Source organism: Dermacentor silvarum, chromosome 5, assembly GCF_013339745.2.
Source record: "Dermacentor silvarum isolate Dsil-2018 chromosome 5, BIME_Dsil_1.4, whole genome shotgun sequence".
In the NCBI taxonomy this organism is placed as follows: Eukaryota; Metazoa; Arthropoda; class Arachnida; order Ixodida; family Ixodidae; genus Dermacentor; species Dermacentor silvarum.
In genome coordinates, this window is record NC_051158.1 from 75218118 (window position 1) to 75237499 (window position 19382).

Sequence of the window (19382 nt, forward strand, 5' to 3'; positions counted from 1 at the left end):
GCACACCATTATCACATGCACCCTGCTTTGGATAATCATTCAGTTAATTTTATTTTGGCACTACTGTTAATGTGAATGGCTTCATTATATTTCATTTTAAGATTAGACAGAAAAATAAAAGGGCTCTGATGGTATTCCGAACTCGGTTTACCTCGCTGTTCACAATGGACATCACGCTACCTTGAAATTATGCTCAATAAGTCTCCACAAACAGAAATCATTCCTTCATGCAGGTAGCTTCCAAGCTTCCTTTTGTATAAAACAGCCGAACATACAGACCTTACGTAATAGAGCCAATTTATTAACCTCCCCACTCATACAGAATGTCGAAACATATAATTCACAAACATATAATGGATTTGCTTTAGTCGAACAATATCTTAACTAATATGCAGCATGGCTTCAGAAGCCGTTTCGGTACTGCTACAAAATTAAATGAATTCGGGGATGACATTGCTTATCAATTAGACCTCAGCAAACAGATTGACGGTATCTTTATTCATTTTTCAAAACTTTTCGATGCAGTAATTCCTTCTGTGCTCCTGCAAACATTGAATGCGGTACGAAAAATTACCGTCTGGTCAATTGGATTGCTAATTCTCTTTCTAACGGGTCCCAATACGTCGACTTCTGTTCCGCAAGGTTGTTAATGCTTTAAGTATCCTGTGGGGTTACTCAAGGATCAGTCCTGGATCCTTTATTTTTTCAATTAATGTCACGACCTACGAATGCGTGTTTGTTCCAGCATTTGTCTTTATGCTGACAACTACATCTTATACGACAGGATTGACTAGTGCTATTCAGTGCTATTCCATTCTGTGAAGCTAGACGACCAGTGAAGCTGTGTATGTGGTGATTGAGCATTGCTCCGGTGAAACTTTCCAAGTTGGCGAGATCGAGGGCAGATGGGTGGTTCACATTTTTTTTCCGCCTCGCTGTCCAGGCGGGCAGCCGCTTACGTTTGGCGTTCGTGGTCCCTCGTCGTCGGTGGTCTCTTTCTGCCGCCGCCGCCGCGCCCATTCCCTTTTTTTTCACGCCGTCGTTCTTGGTAGGCACGCTGTTCTTCACACCGTACAACACGCGGCCTTCCTATTACACAGTCAGAGCAGAATGGAGGAAAGGAGCCTACGTAGAGCATGACGTCAGGAGACAGAAGACGCTCAGATTGGTAGGAACTAGTTTGAACACGCGGGATGGCGTACACGTGTATGGTACGGACGGAGACATGTTCGACGCGGGTCAAAATGTAGTATCCATTCTTATGAGCTTGATATCTGATACGGGTTGTATTTTGACCCAAGATATTAAACTTACTTTTGTAAGGTGGCGAAGTGCTTGAAGCCTCCTTCAGCTCCGTCACAGCTCGGCCCGGTATAGCACGATGTTCGGGATTTTTAGTTTATGCTTTATGTGTATGTTTTTGTCTGCTTCGCTGCTTTTAGTTTTGTAGAAACTGATTTTCCAGTTCTGTGAGTGTTGGACTAAAATTTGGAGCCGCCAATGTTGTAAGAGTCATTGTTTGATCTCACTTTATTTTTGTTGCCTGTATTATTCTACTCCTGCAATCGCCCTCCAATGGGGCTGCAGGATGTAGCAACAAAATAAATAAAATGAAGAGAAATAGAAGACGCATTCACGCATCGTATGAAATTCGTATTTTGTCCGTGTTTCGAAAGCGCTTGCGTAGGAGTGCTTGGTGAATTTTTTTTTCTTTTCTTACATTAGAAAAACACAAACGACGCTAGTAATGAACCGGGTGTCAACTCGCAGCCAGATGGCAATATGTATTTTTTAAATAATGTGTTTCACATACGGGAACCGACATTTATATTTCCTATATATGTAGTGTGAAACACACTCCGACTTCATTGGGATAAAGATAAGACAGTAGGGCCCCAGCTGCCAAAAGAAATGAAGCTGCGTATCTTTGGTATTGTTTCGCTATATGTCTCTGTGCTTACCATAACATGTAAGTGTTGCTCACATTGTGCTAATTTATTCTGACATGAAATCTGCTACTGTACAATTGTCACCCGGATTTGGCACCTCAGCTTTATCCAGGAAATGCGCCAACAAGTGTGGTGAGCGAAGGAGAGGCACATATCTACAAAAGTTATTCCTGTGTGCTAGAACTTTATTTGCAAATACATACATTTTGAAGTTAGGTACCTAACTGCACGAACAGGTTTTTGCAGAGCATCAGGTATAGTGCATAACAAGGCTTACCCAGAGAACTTCCTGTGCCAACACTGTGCAGTTATCGACTTAATAATGTCCAAGCCGTTAACGCTGTCCACCGCCCAAGAGATACTGGCGGGTAGGTATTTCTACCATCATGCCTTGATTGTACTTGAAGATGAAGTCATATACCACCTTTTGCCGGCATCATGATTTTCATTGGCGCAGAAACAGCTGCAGACACGGGAGTCATTGTCGAGGACAGCGAACAGCTGCTGCTTGACCATGAAATTGGCGTCGTAATGGGAGTTATTCATTTCACGCTGGCGTGAAGGGCGGCAGCAAGGGCGAACGAATCTTTATTCGTGCTTCCACTCACTTCAGTGTGAACTTGGCGCGCGAGAACACAGCGCACGCGAAGCCATCAGCTGTGTCAGGTTGGGTATCCTTCGACCATAGCGCAGATTTCCTCGAAAATAGCACGCCCGCAGCTGCGCTCAGCCGCTGCAGCCAGAGTAGAAGAGGCGGTGCGCACTTACCTGCCCCTTTCGCCCTGCTCTTAACTTCTTAACTTGCGCAAATCTCCCCCCCCCCCCCTTGTCTGCGTGTGATGACATCAGCACATTAAGTCACCATCCTTCGCGTGGCGAACGGAGCAACGGAGCGTTGGCGTGGCACACGGAGCCTAATATTCAGGCAGCGTGCCGTCCGTCAATTTAATTTTGACCACGTGGCAAATCAATGTGGCACACAACGTCGTAATTACAAGCAACATAATTCAGCTTGCGCCTTGTGGTACATTGTGCCTGTTTTGATATCCTTTTCGTGCACAAGTGCCTGTACAAGGCTGGGCATATATTGTACGGCTTATTCTTTTGCGAAAAAATACGTATGCTTTGAAACGGGAGGCCACTTTCTTTAGTTGACGCAATATCCCATGAACGCTGGGTATTACCGTGAACGCTTTTCTTTCCAACATAACTTAGCTTTTCACAGCATCCGCTCCTGGTTTAGCGTATTTGTGACATTTCATCCTGGCTGGAGTTATGATAGCGTCCGGTTAACTACTCTCACGACGTTTCTGAACTAGAACATTATAAACTACCTTCATAATCGGCTGCAATGACTGAATCACGAAATCGGATGCCCGAAAAGGCGATGGCATTCTTCACAAGTTTGCAATTTTCGTTAGTCCTGAACCATATGAAGCGATGAAGTGTTGAATAAAAAAAATTGTAGGCAAGTTATTTATAGTTTTGAATTTAAATGGTAAACGAATAAAATAATAGAAGGAAGCATTGGACGAAAAAGCAACTTGCTGCCGGGGGTTAGCGAACCCAAAATCTGCACATTACGCGTCTAACGACGCGTAATGCACTAACATTGTTAGTGTATTCGTCGTTAGTGTATTGTATCCATGTACTCTCTATACTTACTCCGTTAACTGTGCACGTACATAAGCGGTTGACGCCTGCGGCTAAGTGCCTGATAAAATAAGCACAAGCTAATAAAAACACGCGCGAGAAATTCAAACAGAATAATATTGGCGCAGTTATAAGGCTACCGATGTATGTGTATTGCATGCAGGTAATTTATGACACCACGAAATGTTATTTCTTAGTTGGTCAATGCTTTCTGTGTATTCGCGTAATAGTGAAGCAATAATATCGTTTTCATGCTACAGAATCAATACTCGTTGGTAGTGTGTATCAGTTCATTAAGCCTACAAAATGTTGCATTGGTAGGTAAATTTCAGCATTTATGTTTGAGCATGAGATTGGGCTGGAGCTCGAAATCATGTATCTTATATTTTCACGTTTGCTCTGCTGTGATGTCAGTAACGCCTAAATGCGAGATGTGTTCATACAATCAAATGATTTCAACTGAATTGAAGCAATGTTTTGAATGTTAGAACATTGTCCACTTATGCACATAAAAAGTCAAAATGGTAGGCGAATAAATGGGCATATTATGAAATAATTTGTGATAGTTGGGCTTGACACAATGTATTCGTGCTCTTCTGTGCAACATATTTCACTTAATCCTACTAGGGCGCGGGGGGGGGGGGGGGGCAGTTTATTGGCTAAAACAGCGTGTATCGAAAACATGTTTTACTAGTATTACTTGAACCTTTGAAAACGTACAATTCCCGCGCCTTACTTTGGCGTTGTTTGGGTAGGCGAACTAAGTCATTACTCGTGAATGATTTTTTTGCGCCACTCACACACGCCGCCATTGTTTCCCAACGGATAACGCACTTGCAGCTAAATTTAGCCTCGCGCGCAATGTTCAGAAATGTGTAGATCGGGAGAACTGTCTGTCTAAGTAGAAGTGGTCGTGTATGAGAAAGCTCACTTTGTCATAGTTCGTATACTTTATGAAACTCATAGTAGTGATCGACAGACGTTGTAAGGTTTACACGTGTGTATTTTAGTGCACATATTTCAAGTTTTCTGGGGTATGGCGTCACTGAGTTCGACACGTATTGTCCAGAAATGACGTAAAGAGTATGAGGCAGCAAGACAGAGAGATACCAAACCCACATAGCCACGACCTTACTGCTTTGGCCAAGGCGACGGCCATTATTTATACCTCGAAAACCGTACTTCATAAACACACACACATGATTCACGAACCATTCCCGCCAAGAATGCTTTGCTTTCCATAAATGTCAACCGGGTTGGGTCCGGGTAGTTTTTTTTCTTCGCTTGTCTTTTACTTGAGCTCACTCCTTGTTTTAGTATCGGGACGATGCATTTTCAGGAGAGGGAGTGGCGCCATGCGTGTTTTACTTGTTTAACCATAATCACTTCCATCACAGGGGACCCCCATTTTCTGGCTGGCAGAATATAGAAATTGACGAGCACGACGTTAGTGTCGTTGTCGCCTCAGCAGAAATGCCATTCGAGGCCAGTTCATTTCTCTCGCCTTTCCTCTCGTGACAATACCAATTGAAAATTGTACCCACAGTTTCAGGGCGCCCGATTTCCTTTACTGGGCACGTTTTCAGGAATTTCCTAACACCAAATCAAAATGGCGGTAAAAGGCGATTAAATGGTGAAAACATCAACAATAACAAAAAGAAGACATGTAGTGATAAAATGACGTGATAGCGCTTGCATGGTATATCAGTCAACAAAAATTACAAAACATCCTACGTGTAGAGTTTACTGTACGGTTGATAACAGTGTTGTGAACCGACTATAAGGGACGATAATATGCAGAGAAGAAGGGTCAAATATACAGCTTAGCGGCATCCAGCACCGTTCGTCGATTGACGTTGTCACCGACGGCGTAGCAGACGTTGAACTTCAAAATGTTTGTGAACGTCATTGGACATTCTATCTTTACTCGACGAGAGAGGGTCGTGCGTCAGCGTTTCACGCAAAATTTCTCTCGTGGGTCTTCAAGTGCTTGGAGCGGAAGGTCGCAGATGTAGCTCCACAGGCAGGTCATTGACATTGCGAATTCTTTTAACCTGGTGATTGCAACGCTAGTTCTTCGTAATACGAATATTGCTACGTCTACCATGGCTGTTCATTTAGTTTGGTTCTTTCCTGTCACTATGTCGCAATAGTTAAACTCCTTGACAGCTTTCAACAAACACTCAACCTCACAAAATCAGCAACTTCCGCGTTTGCCCTTGGACATTTCGGCAAATGAGCGTGGAACAGCATAAATGTTGCAACCGAGGCAATTTACTGCGATAAATATGATACCGTAGACCATTTGACCATAGTATTATTCTGATAAGTTTTAATATCGTAAGTTTTCATGCGTCATTACAAAAGGACTACTCTCAGAGCCCCGGTGTTTTCTGAATGAATGAGTGGCTGAGAGATATATGTCACCTATTGCACTTATTTGCAGGAAAGAGTGGGTTAATGTTAACACGCTATATATACTGGAATAATTAATGCTACTCTCTCAGGCTCGCACTTACTACTACACAATAAACAGGTAGCCTATGAAGCAAGGCATTACGCAATGGTGTACTGCAATTTGAATAGTCCTTCCTTGAAGCGCAAACGTTGTGCAAAAGATGTGCAAAAATTGTGCGACAGCACAGGTTATAATAAAAGAGTGTCAACGCTTTGAGCAGGTCATGAGCCGCCACATTGCAACGCGCTTCGCATGTCTTCCGAACACAGCTGCGACATCATGTTGTGACGACATGCTAGGTATGTAGCGACCATCGTCATCGATCGACCTTACGCGATTAGTGTGGCGAGAACTTGAAGTCATGACTCCTGCAGCCCTTTCTTTCCGCCCCAGTGAGCGGAACAACTTGCTTACGGTGCCATTCGTGCAGGTAATAGTCCGCGCAGAACTCACTAATATTAAAGTTATTTCTGTATGTGCCGTTGCACCTTCACAGCTGTCCAATGCTCCTTGTCTCTCCACAAGTCCGCGGTATCCTGCGCGCTACCGAAATCCGACCGAGTGGCGAACCGCAGACGATCGGCTAATCTGTTTTGTCCGCAAGCGTATCGTTCACGTTGCTAGCCATTGTAGCAACCATCATATCTCCTTCCCTCTGCGACCATCATTCATCAGTTATTATCGCCTCGAACAGAGCCAGCTTCGTTACCAGCCTCCATTTGAAATGCAACAGCCAAACAATGACGCCCGTGCCCCTTGGAACAGTCCTAGTCATCATTCCGACGTCACCAGTGCCGTTCACCACCGTGTCGTTGAGCATCGTCCCTATCGCTGCAGGCTCGTCCTGCACCATCCCCGATGTAGCTCCGAAGCCAGTCTCCGGGAAAACTAAGAGATGCAGCTCCCGGATGTGACGCTGCGTTGACGACTCAATCGGAAAATCCTCTGATCACTTTGCCGACCTAACAGAACTCTCGAACTAGTCGATGATGTCGGTGTCCCAGCACTCATTGTCACTGGCAGGCACGTATCCTTGAGAAGTGCCCAGTTGCGCCGACGCCTGGATAAAAGTTCTCACACCTTCTGTCCCACGCACCCTCCGCGTCACCGACAGAGGAACGCCTATCCTGCTTGGTGTGTGCACTGCTGTAATGCACCGGGAATTCATTGAAGCTCACTGTGGCATCGCAGTTATTTATGCAGCGAAATGATAAACTTTTAGTGATCTTTTGAGCTTACACAAGTAGTTGATGGCACAAGACAGAACGCAGTTATTGACCTCGTGTTTATTAATTCAGACCTCCTTGAGCAACTGTACGAGTGTAAAACGACTACCGGGATTTCATATAGCAAGGCAGCGTTTATATCGCTCAGTTGCACAGTCTGAAAACTGCGTGATGAAATTCAAACTTTTCTTTACTTCAATCGCTCTGACGACACATCTGTTCTTCAAGTTATATCAGAAGGCGTCGAGTCATTTTGTACGCTCAGTAAAGATTGTGACGTGAATACACTAGTTCGAGAACTTGAACGCATTACAAAGCTGTGAATTCACCACTTTGTTCCGTTAAATTGTAAGACAAAATATCGTCATCCCTTTGATGACGAGAGACATTTTGTAATTATCCCGACGCGTTAGACGACTGAGGCGTTCAAAACACACTAATGACCCTGATGACATTGGTAGATTGACATCTGCCAAATAGCGAACTTAATCTGAAAACGAATTAACACCGCAAGCTGGGCGAGTTGGTAACTGAACATGTTCTTAGGAGTGGGCCGATGTAGCCGGAGGAACGACCAAGGAAGAGCGATACGAGCGCTCGTATCAGCGCTCGTATCGACTCTTCCTTTCTTGTTCGTCCGGTAGCGCTGCCCAGTCCTAAGAACATGTTCTGAAAACGAATCAGGCCGAACACTTTTACGACCATGTCGAGCTGCCAGGATGACTAAGACGTTGGCTTGGAAGTTCTGGCATTCTATCATGTCTGTTACTGATTCTTCACGTTCATTTACTCTCAATGAAGAAAGTGTAAATGATTGAATTGAATTTTGGGGTTTTACGTGTCAAAACGACGATTTGCTTATAAGGCATGCCGTCCTGGGAGACTCCAGAATAATTTAGACCATCAGGGAATCTTTAACGTGCCCCAAATACACTGGACACGGGCGCTCTTGCATTTCGCCCGCATCGAAATGCGACTGCCATGGCCGTTGTTCGATCCCGCAACCTCGTACTTAGCAGCGCAGCACCACAGCCGCTAAGCCACCGCGGCCGGTAAAGTGTAAATCATCCGGCGCGCACGTCCAATACATTCAATGAATATTTCCACTCTGTCTACGCACACCATTATCACATGCACCCTGCTTTAGGATATCATTCAGTTAATTTTATTTTGGCACTACATGTTAATGTGAATGGCCTCATTATATTTCATTTTAAGATTAGACAGAAAAATAAAAGGGCTCTGATGGTATTCCGAACTCGGTTTACCTCGCTGTTCACAATGGACATCACGCTACCTTGAAATTATGCTCAATAAGTCTCCACAAACAGAAATCATTCCTTCATGCAGGTAGCTTCCAAGCTTCCTTTTGTATAAAACAGCCGAACATACAGACCTTACGTAATAGAGCCAATTTATTAACCTCCCCACTCATACAGAATGTCGAAACATATAATTCACAAACATATAATGGATTTGCTTTAGTCGAACAATATCTTAACTAATATGCAGCATGGCTTCAGAAGTCGTTTCGGCACTGCTACAAAATTAAATGAATTCGGGCATGACATTGCTTATCAATTAGACCTCAGCAAACAGATTGACGGTATCTTTATTCATTTTTCAAAACTTTTCGATGCAGTACTTCCTTCTATGCTCTTGCAAACATTGAATGCGGTACGAAAAATTACCGTCTGGTCAATTGGATTGCTAATTCTCTTTCTAACGGGTCCCAATACGTCGACTTCTGTTCCGCAAGGTTGTTAATGCTTTAAGTATCCTGTGGGGTTCCTCAAGGATCAGTCCTGGATCCTTTATTTTTTCAATTAATGTCACGACCTACGAATGCGTGTTTGTTCCAGCATTTGTCTTTATGCTGACAACTACATCTTATACGACAGGATTGACTAGTGCTATTCAGTGCTATTCCATTCTGTGAAGCTAGACGACCAGTGAAGCTGTGTATGTGGTGATTGAGCATTGCTTCGGTGAAACTTTCCAAGTTGGCGAGATCGAGGGCACATGGGTGGTTCACATTTTTTTTCCGCCTCGCTGTCCAGGCGGGCAGCCGCTTACGTTTGGCGTTCGTGGTCCCTCGTCGTCGGTGGTCTCTTTCTGCCGCCGCCACCGCGCCCATTCCCTTTTTTTCACGCCGTCGTTCTTGGTAGGCACGCTGTTCTTCACACCGTACAACACGCGGCCTTCCTATTACACAGTCAGAGCAGAATGGAGGAAAGGAGCCTACGTAGAGCATGACGTCAGGAGACAGAAGACGCTCAGATTGGTAGGAACTAGTTTGAACACGCGGGATGGTGTACACGTGTATGGTGCGGACGGAGACATGTTCTACGCGGGTCAAAATGTAGTATCCATCCTTATGAGCTTGATATCTGATACGGGTTGTATTTTGACGCAAGATATTAAACTTACTTTTGTGAGGTGGCGAAGTGCTTGAAGCCTCCTTCAGCTCCGTCGCAGCTCGGCCCGGTATTGCAAGATGTTCGGGATTTTCAGTTTATGCTTTATGTGTATGTTTTTGTCTGCTTCGCTGCTTTTAGTATTGTAGAAACCGATTTTCCAGTTCTGTGAGTGTTGGACTAATATTTGGAGCCGCCAATGTTGTAAGAGTCATTGTTTAATCTCACTTTATTTTTGTTGTCTGTATTATTCTACTCCTGCAATCGCCCTTCAATGGGGCTGCAGGATGTAGCAACAAAATAAATAAAATGAAGAGAAATAGAAGACGCATTCACGCATCGTATGAAATTCGTATTTTGTCCGTGTTTCGAAAGCGTTTGCGTAGGAGTGCTTGGTGAATTTTTTTTCTTTTCTTACATTAGAAAAACACAAACGACGCTAGTAATGAACCGGGTGTCAACTCGCAGCCAGATGGCAATATGTATTTTTTAAATAATGTGTTTCACATACGGGAACCGACATTTATATTTCCTATATATGTAGTGTGAAACACACTCCGACTTCATTGGGATAAAGATAAGACAGTAGGGCCCCAGCTGCCAAAAGAAATGAAGCTGCGTATCTTTGGTATTGTTTCGCTATATGTCTCTGTGCTTACCATAACATGTAAGTGTTGCTCACATTGTGCAAATTTATTCTGACATGAAATCTGCTACTGTACAATTGTCACCCGGATTTGGCACCTCAGCTTTATCCAGGAAATGCGCCACCGAGTCTGGTGAGCGAAGGAGAGGCACATATCTACAAAAATTATTCCTGTGTGCTAGAACTTTCTTTGCAAATACATACATTTTGAAGTTAGGTACCTAATTGCACGAACAGGTTTTTGCAGAGCATGAGGTATAGTGCATAACAAGGCTTACCCAGAGAACTTCCTGTGCCAACACTGTGCAGTTATCGACTTAATAATGTCCAAGTCGTTAACGCTGTCCACCGCCCAAGAGATACCGGCGGATAGGTATTTCTACCATCATGCCTTGATTGTACTTGAAGATGAAGTCATTATACCACCTTTTGCCGGCATCATGATTTTCATTGGCGCAGAAACAGCTGCAGACATGGTAGTCATTGTCGAGGACAGCGAACAGCTGCTGCTTGACCATGAAATTGGCGTCGTAATGGGAGTCATTCATTTCACGCTGGCGTGAAGGGCGGCAGCAAGGGCGAACGAATCTTTATTCGTGCTTCCACTCACTTCAGTGTGAACTTGGCGCGCGAGAACACAGCGCACGCGAAGCCATCAGCTGTGTCAGGTAGGGTATCCTTCGACCATAGCGCAGATTTCCTCGAAAATAGCACGCCCGCAGCTGCGCTCAGCCGCTGCAGCCAGAGTAGAAGAGGCGGTGCGCACTTACCTGCCCCTTTCGCCCTGCTCTTAACTTGCGCAAATCTCCCCCCCCCCCTTGTCTGCGTGTGATGACATCAGCACATTAAGTCACCATCAATCGCGTGGCCAACGGAGCAACGGAGCGTTGGCGTGGCACACGGAGCCTAATATTCAGGCAGCGTGCCGTCCGTCAATTTAATTTTGACCACGTGGCTAATCAATGTGGCACACAACGTCGTAATTACTAGCAACATAATTCAGCTTGCGCCTTGTGGTACATTGTGCCTGTTTTGATATCCTTTTCGTGCACAAGTGCCTGTACAAGGCTGGGCATATATTGTACGGCTTATTCTTTTGCGAAAAAATACGTATGCTTTGAAACGGGAGGCCACTTTCTTTAGTTGACGCAATATCCCATGAACGCTGGGTATTACCGTGAACGCTTTTCTTTCCAACATAACTTAGCTTTTCATAGCATCCGCTCCTGGTTTAGTGTCTTTGTGACATTTCATCCTGGCTGGAGTTATCATAGCGTCCGGTTAACTACTCTCACGACGTTTCTGAACTAGAACATTATAAACTACCTGCATAATCTGCTGCAATGACTGAATCACGAAATCGGATGCCTGAAAAGGCGATGGCATTCTTCACAAGTTTGCAATTTTTGTTAGTCCTGAACCATATGAAGCGATGAAGTGTTGAATCGAAAAAAATTGTAGGCAAGTTATTTAAAGTTTTGAATTTATATGGTAAACGAATAAAATAACGGAAGGAAGCATTGGACGAAAAAGCAACTTGCTGCCGGGTGTTGGCGAACCCAAAATCTGCACATTACGCGTCTAACGACGCGTAATGCACTAACATCGTTAGTGTATTCGTCGTTAGTGTATTGTATCCATGTACTCTCTATACTTACTCCGTTAACTGTGCACGTACATAAGCGGTTGACGTCTGCGGCTAAGTGCCTGATAAAATAAGCACAAGCTAATAAAAACACGAGCGAGAAATTCAAACTGAATAATATAGGCGCAGTTATAAGGCTACCGATGTATGTGTATTGCATGCAGGTAATTTATGACACCACGAAATGTTATTTCTTAGTTGGTCAATGCTTTCTGTGTATTCGCGTAATAGTGAAGCAATAATATCGTTTTCATGCTACAGAATCAATGCTCGTTGGTAGTGTGTATCAGTTCATTAAGCCTACAAAATGTTGCATTGGTAGGTAAATTTCAGCATTTATGTTTGAGCATGAGATTGGGCTGGAGCTCGAAATCATGTATCTTATATTTTCACGTTTGCTCTGCTGTGATGTCAGTAACGGCTAAATGCGAGATGTGTTCATACAATCAAATGATTTCAATTTAATTGAAGCAATGTTTTGAATGTTAAAACATTGTCCACTTATGCACATAAAAAGTCAAAATGGTAGGCGAATAAATGGGCAAATTATGAAATAATTTGTGATACTTGGGCTTGACACAATGTATTCGTGCTCTTCTGTGCAACATATTTCACTTAATCCTACGAGGGCGCGGGGGGGGGGGGACAGTTCATTGGCTAAAACAGCGTGTATCGAAAACATGTTTTACTAGTATTACTTGAACCTTTGAAAACGTACAATTCCCGCGCCTTCCTTTGGCGTTGTTTGGGTAGGCGAAATAAGTCATTACTCGTGAATGATTTTTTGCGACACTCACACACGCCGCCATTGTTTCCCAACGGATAACGCACTTGCAGCTAAATTTAGCCTCGCGCGCAGTGTTCAGAAAGGTGTAGCTCGGGAGCACACTTGCCTGTCCGAGCAGAAGTGGTCGTGTTTGAGAAAGCTCACTTTGTCATAGTTCGTATACTTTATGAAACTCATAGTATTGATCGACAGACGTTGTAAGGTTTACATGTGTGCATTTTAGTGCGCATATTTCAAGCTTCCTGGGCTATGGCATCCTTGCCCTCAACACGTGGTGTCCAAAAATGACGTAAAGAGTATCAGGCTGCAAGACAGAGAGATACCAAACCCACATAGCCACGACCTTGCTGCTTTGGCCATGGCGACGGCCATTATTTATACCTCGAAAACCATACTTCATAAACACACACACCTGATTCACGAACCATTCACGCCAAGAATGCTTTGCTTTCCATAAATGTCAACCGGGGTTGGGTCCGCGTAGTTTTTTTTTCTTCGCTTGTCTTTTACTTGAGCTCACTCCTTGTTTTAGTATCGGGACGATGCATTTTCAGGAGAGGGAGTGGCGCCATTCGTGTTTTACTTGTTTAACCATAATCACTTCCATCACAGGGGACCCCCATTTTCTGGCTGGCAGAATATAGAAATTGACGAGCACGACGTTAGTGTCATTGTCGCCTCAGCAGAAATGCCATTCGAGGCCAGTTGACTTCTCTCAGCCTTTCCTCTCGTGACAATACCAATTGAAAATTGTACCCACAGTTTCAGGGCGCCCGATTACCTTTACTGGGCACGTTTTCAGGAATTTCCTAACACCAAATCAAAATGGCGGTAAAAGGCGATTAAACGGTGAAAACAACGACAATAACAAAAAAAAGACATGTAGTGATAAAATGACGTGATAGCGCTTGCATGGTATATCAGTCAACAAAAATTACAAAACATCTTACGTGTAGAGTTTACTGTACGGTTGATAACAGTGTTGTGAACCGACTATAAGGGACGATAATATGCAGAGAAGAAAGGTCAAATATACAGCTTAGCGGCATCCAGCACCGCTCGTCGATTGACGTTGTCACCGACGGCGTAGCAGACGTTGAACTTCAAAATGTTTGTGAACGTCATTGGACATTCTATCTTTACTCGACGAGAGAGGGTCGTGCGTCAGCGTTTCACGCAAAATTTCTCTCGTGGGTCTTCAAGTGCTTGGAGCGGAAGGTCGCAGATGTAGCTCCACAGGCAGGTCATTGCAACGCTAGTTCTTCGTAATGCGATTATTGCTACGTCTACCATGGCTGTTCATTTAGTTTGGTTCTTTCCTGTCACTATGTCGCAATAGTTAAACTCCTTGACAGCTTTCAACAAACACTCAACCTCACAAAATCAGCAACTTCCGCGTTTGCCCTTGGACATTTCGGCAAATGAGCGTGGAACAGCATAAATGTTGCAACCGAGGCAATTACTGCGATAAATATGATACCGTAGACCATTTGACCATAGTATTATTCTGATAAGTTTTAATATCGTAAGTTTTCATGCGTCATTACAAAAGGACTACTCTCAGAGCCCCGGTGTTTTCTGAATGAATGAGTGGCTGAGAGATATATGTCACCTATTGCACTTATTTGCAGGAAAGAGTGGGTTAATGTTAACACGCTATATATACTGGAATAATAAGTGCTACTCTCTCAGGCTCGCACTTACTGCTACACAATAAACAGGTAGCGTATGAAGCAAGGCATTACGCAATGGTGTACTGCAATTTGAATAGTCCTTCCTTGAAGCGCAAACGTTGTGCAAAAGATGTGCAAAAATTGTGCGACTGCACAGGATATAATAAAAGAGTGTCAACGCTTTGAGTAGGTCATGAGCCGCCCCATTGCAACGCGCTTCGCATGTCTTCCGAACACAGCTGCGACAATATCTTGTGACGACATGCTAGGTATGTAGCGATCATCGTCATCGATCGACCTTACGCGATTAGTGTGGCGAGAACTTGAAGTCATGACTCCTGCAGCCCTTTCTTTCCGCCCCAGTGAGCGGAACAACTTGCTTACGGTGCCATTCGTGCAGGTAATAGTCCGCGCAGGACTCACTAATATTAAAGTTATTTCTGTATGTGCCGTTGCCCCTTCACAGCTGTCCAATGCTCCTTGTCTCTCCACAAGTCCGCGGTATCCTGCGCGCTACCGAAATCCGACCGAGTGGCGAACCGCAGACGATCGGCTAATCTGTTTTGTCCGCAAGCGTATCGTTCACGTTGCTAGCCATTGTAGCAACCATCATATCTCCTTCCCTCTGCGACCATCATTCATCAGTTATTATCGCCTCGAACAGAGCCAGCTTCGTTACCAGCCTCCATTTCAAATGCAACAGCCAAACAATGACACCCGTGCCCCTTGGAACAGTCCCTCGTCATCATTCCGACGTCACCAGTGCCGTTCACCACCGTGTCGTTGAGCATCGTCCCTATCGCTGCAGGCTCGTCCTGCACCATCCCCGATGTAGATCCGAAGCCACTCTCCGGGAAAACTAAGAGATGCAGCTCCCGGATGTGACGTTGCGTTGACGACTCAATCGGAAAACCCTCTGATCACTTTGCCGATCTAACAGAACTCTCGAACTAGTCGATGATGTCGGTGTCCCAGCACTCATTGTCACTGGCAGGCACATATCCTTGAGAAGTGCCCAGTTGCGCCGACGCCTGGATAAAAGTTCTCACACCTTCTGTACCACGGACCCTCCGCGTCACCGACAGAGGAACGCCTATCCTGCTTGGTGTGTGCACTGTTGTAATGCACCGGGAATTCATTGAACCTCACTTTGGCATCGCAGTTATTTATGCAGCGAAATGATAAACGTTTAGTGATCTTTTGAGCTTACACAAGTAGTTGATGGCACAAGACAGAACGCAGTTATTGACCTCGTGTTTATTAATTCAGACCTCCTTGAGCAACTGTACGAGTGTAAAACGACTACCGGGATTTCATATAGCAAGGCAGCGTTTATATCGCTCAGTTGCACAGTCTGAAAACTGCGTGATGAAATTCAAACTTTTCTTTACCTCTCTTTACACATCTGTTCTTGAAGTTATATCAGAAGGCGTCGAGTCATTTTGTACGCTCAGTAAAGATTGTGACGTGAACACACTAGTTCGAGAACTTGAACGCATTGCAAAGCTGTGAATTCACCACTTTGTTCCGTTAAATTGTAAGACAAAATATCGTCATCCCTTTGATGACGAGAGACATTTTGTAATTATCCCGACGCGTTAGACGACTGAGGCATTCAAAACACACTAATGACCCTGATGACATTGGTAGATTGACATCTGCCAAATAGGAACCTAATCAGAAAACGAATTAACACCGCAAGCTGGGCGAGTTGGTAACTGAACGCGTTCTTAGGAGTGGGCAGACGTAGCCGGAGGAACGACCAAGGAAGCGACGATACGAGCGCTCGTATCAGCGCTCGTATCGACTCTTCCTTTCTTGTTCGTCCGCGTAGCGCGGCCCAGTCCTAAGAACATGTTCTGAAAACGAATCAGGCCAAACACTTTTACGACCATGTCGAGCTGCCAGGATGACTAAGACGTTGGCCTTGGAAGTTCTGGCATTCTATCATGTCTGTTACTGATTCTTCACGTTCATTTACTCTCAATGAAGAAAGTGTAAATGATTGAATTGAATTTTGGGGTTTTACGTGTCAAAACGACGATTTGCTTATAAGGCATGCCGTCCTGGGAGACTCCAGAATAATTTAGACCATCAGGGAATCTTTAACGTGCCCCAAATACACTGGACACGGGCGCTCTTGCATTTCGCCCGCATCGAAATGCGACTGCCATGGCCGGTGTTCGATCCCGCAACCTCGTACTTAGCAGCGCAGCACCATAGCCGCTAAGCCACCGCGGCCGGTAAAGTGTAAATCATCCGGCGCGCACGTCCTATACGTTCAATGAATATTTCCACTCTGTCTACGCACAGGATTATCACATGCACCCGGCTTTAGATAATCATTCAGGTAATTTTATTTTTGACACTACAGTTAATGTGAATGGGCCTCATTATATTTCATTTTAAGATTAGACAGAAAATTAAAAGGGCTCTGATGGTATTCTGAACTCGGTTTACCTCGCTGTTCACAATGGACATCACGCAACCTTGAAATTATGCTCAATAAGTCTCCACAAACAGAAATCATTCCTTCATGCAGGTAGCTTCCAAGCTTCCTTTTGTATAAAACAGCCGAACATACAGACCTTACGTAATACAGCCAATTTATTAACCTCCCCACTCATACAGAATGTCGAAACATATAATTCACAAATATATAATGAATTTGCTTTGGTCGAACAATATCTTAACTAATATGCAGCATGGCTTAAGATGTCGTTTCGGCACTGCTACAAAATTAAATGAATTCGGGCATGACATTGCTTATCAATTAGACCTCAGCAAACAGATTGACGGTATCTTTATTCATTTTTCAAAACTTTTCGATGCAGTACTTCCTTCTATGCTCTTGCAAACATTGAATGCGGTACTAAAATGACCGTCTGGTCAATTGGATTGCTAATTTTCTTTCTAATGGGTCCCAATACGTCGACTTCTGTTCCGCAAGGTTGTTAATGCTTTAAGTACCCTGTGGGGTTCCTCAAGGATCAGTCCTGGATCCTTGATTTTTTAAATTAATGTCACGACCTACGAATGCGTGTTTGTTCCAGCATTTGTCTTTATGCTGACAACTACATCTTATACGACAGGATTGACTAGTGCTATTCAGTGCTATTCCATTCTGTGAAGCTAGGCGACCAGTGAAGCTGTGTATGTGGTGATTGAGCATTGCTCCGGTGAAACTTTCCAAGTTGGCGAGATCGAGGGCAGATGGGTGGTTCACATTTTTTTTCCGCCTCGCTGTCCAGGCGGGCAGCCGCTTACGTTTGGCGTTCGTGGTCCCTCGTCGTCGGTGGTCTCTTTCTGCCGCCGCCACCGCGCCCATTCCCTTTTTTTCACGCCGTCGTTCTTGGTAGGCACGCTGTTCTTCACACCGTACAACACGCGGCCTTCCTATTACACAGTCAGAGCAGAATGGAGGAAAGGAGCCTACGTAGAGCATGACGTTAGGAGACAGAAGACGCTCAGATTGGTAGGAACTAGTTTGAACACGCGGGATGGTGTACACGTGTATGGTGTGGACGGAGACATGTTCGACGTGGGTCAAAATGTAGTATCCATTCTTATGAGCTTGATATCTGATACGGGTTGTATTTTGGCCCAAGATATTAAACTTACTTTTGTAAGGTGGCGAAGTGCTTGAAGCCTCCTTCAGCTCCGTCGCAGCTCGGCCCGGTATTGCACGATGTTCGGGATATTTAGTTTATGGTTTATGTGTATGTTTTTGTCTGCTTCGCTGCTTTTAGTATTGAAGAAACCGATTTTCCAGTTCTGTGAGTGTTGGACTAATATTTGGAGCCGCCAATGTTGTAAGAGTCATTGTTTGATCTCACTTTATTTTTGTTGTCTGTATTATTCTACTCCTGCAATCGCCCTCCAATGGGGCTGCAGGATGTAGCAACAAAATAAATAAAATGAAGAGAAATAGAAGACGCATTCACGCATCGTATGAAATTCGTATTTTGTCCGTGTTTCGAAAGCGTTTGCGTAGGAGGGCTTGGTGAATTTTTTTTATTCTTTTACATTAGAAAAACACAAACGACGCTAGTAATGAACCGGGTGTCAACTCGCACCCAGATGGCAATATGTATTTTTTAAATAATGTGTTTCACATACGGGAACCGACATTTATATTTCCTATATATGTAGTGTGAAACGCACTCCGACTTCATTGGGATAAAGATAAGACAGTAGGGCCCCAGCTGCCAAAAGAAATGAAGCTGCGTATCTTTGGTATTGTTTCGCTATATGTCTCTGTGCTTACCATAGCATGTAAGTGTTGCTCACATTGGGCAAATTTCTTCTGACATGAAATCTGCTACTGTACAATTGTCACCCGGATTTGGCACCTCAGCTTTATCCAAGGAATGAGCCACCAAGTGTGGTGAGCGAAGGAGAGGCACATATCTACAAAAATTATTCCTGTGTGCTAGAACTTTCTTTGGAAATACATACATTTTGAAGTTAGGTACCTAATTGCACGAGCAGGTTTTTGCAGAGCATGAGGTATAGTGCATAACAAGGCTTACCCAGAGAACTTCCTGTGCCAACACTGTGCAGTTATCGACTTAATAATGTCCAAGTCGTTAACGCCCAAGAGATACCGGCGGATTGTTATTTCTACCATCATGCCTTGATTGTACTTGAAGATGAAGTCATTATACCACCTTTTGCCGGCATCATGATTTGCATTGGCGCAGAAACAGCTGCAGACATGGGAGTCATTGTCGAGGACAGCGAACAGCTGCTGCTTGACCATGAAATTGGCGTCGTAATGGGAGTTATTCATTTCACGCTGGCGTGAAGGGCGGCAGCAAGGGCGAACGAATCTTTATTCGTGCTTCCACTCACTTCAGTGTGAACTTGGCGCGCGAGAACACAGCGCACGCGAAGCCATCAGCTGTGTCAGGTTGGGTATCCTTCGA

General features: G+C 44.3%; 3 non-coding genes across 3 annotated transcripts; all 3 read left to right on the forward strand.

Moving 5' to 3' along the window:
- The first annotated feature begins 1223 nt into the window (after positions 1–1223).
- LOC119454667 (U2 spliceosomal RNA) lies at positions 1224–1407 on the forward strand. Its single transcript, XR_005192607.1, has one exon. It is a non-coding gene; the product is annotated as a U2 spliceosomal RNA (small nuclear RNA).
- Positions 1408–9625: 8218 nt separating this feature from the next.
- Positions 9626–9810, forward strand: LOC119454680 (U2 spliceosomal RNA). Its single transcript, XR_005192617.1, has one exon. It is a non-coding gene; the product is annotated as a U2 spliceosomal RNA (small nuclear RNA).
- Positions 9811–17984: 8174 nt separating this feature from the next.
- LOC119454669 (U2 spliceosomal RNA) lies at positions 17985–18168 on the forward strand. The gene has a single exon (XR_005192608.1). It is a non-coding gene; the product is annotated as a U2 spliceosomal RNA (small nuclear RNA).
- The last annotated feature ends 1214 nt before the right edge of the window (positions 18169–19382 follow it).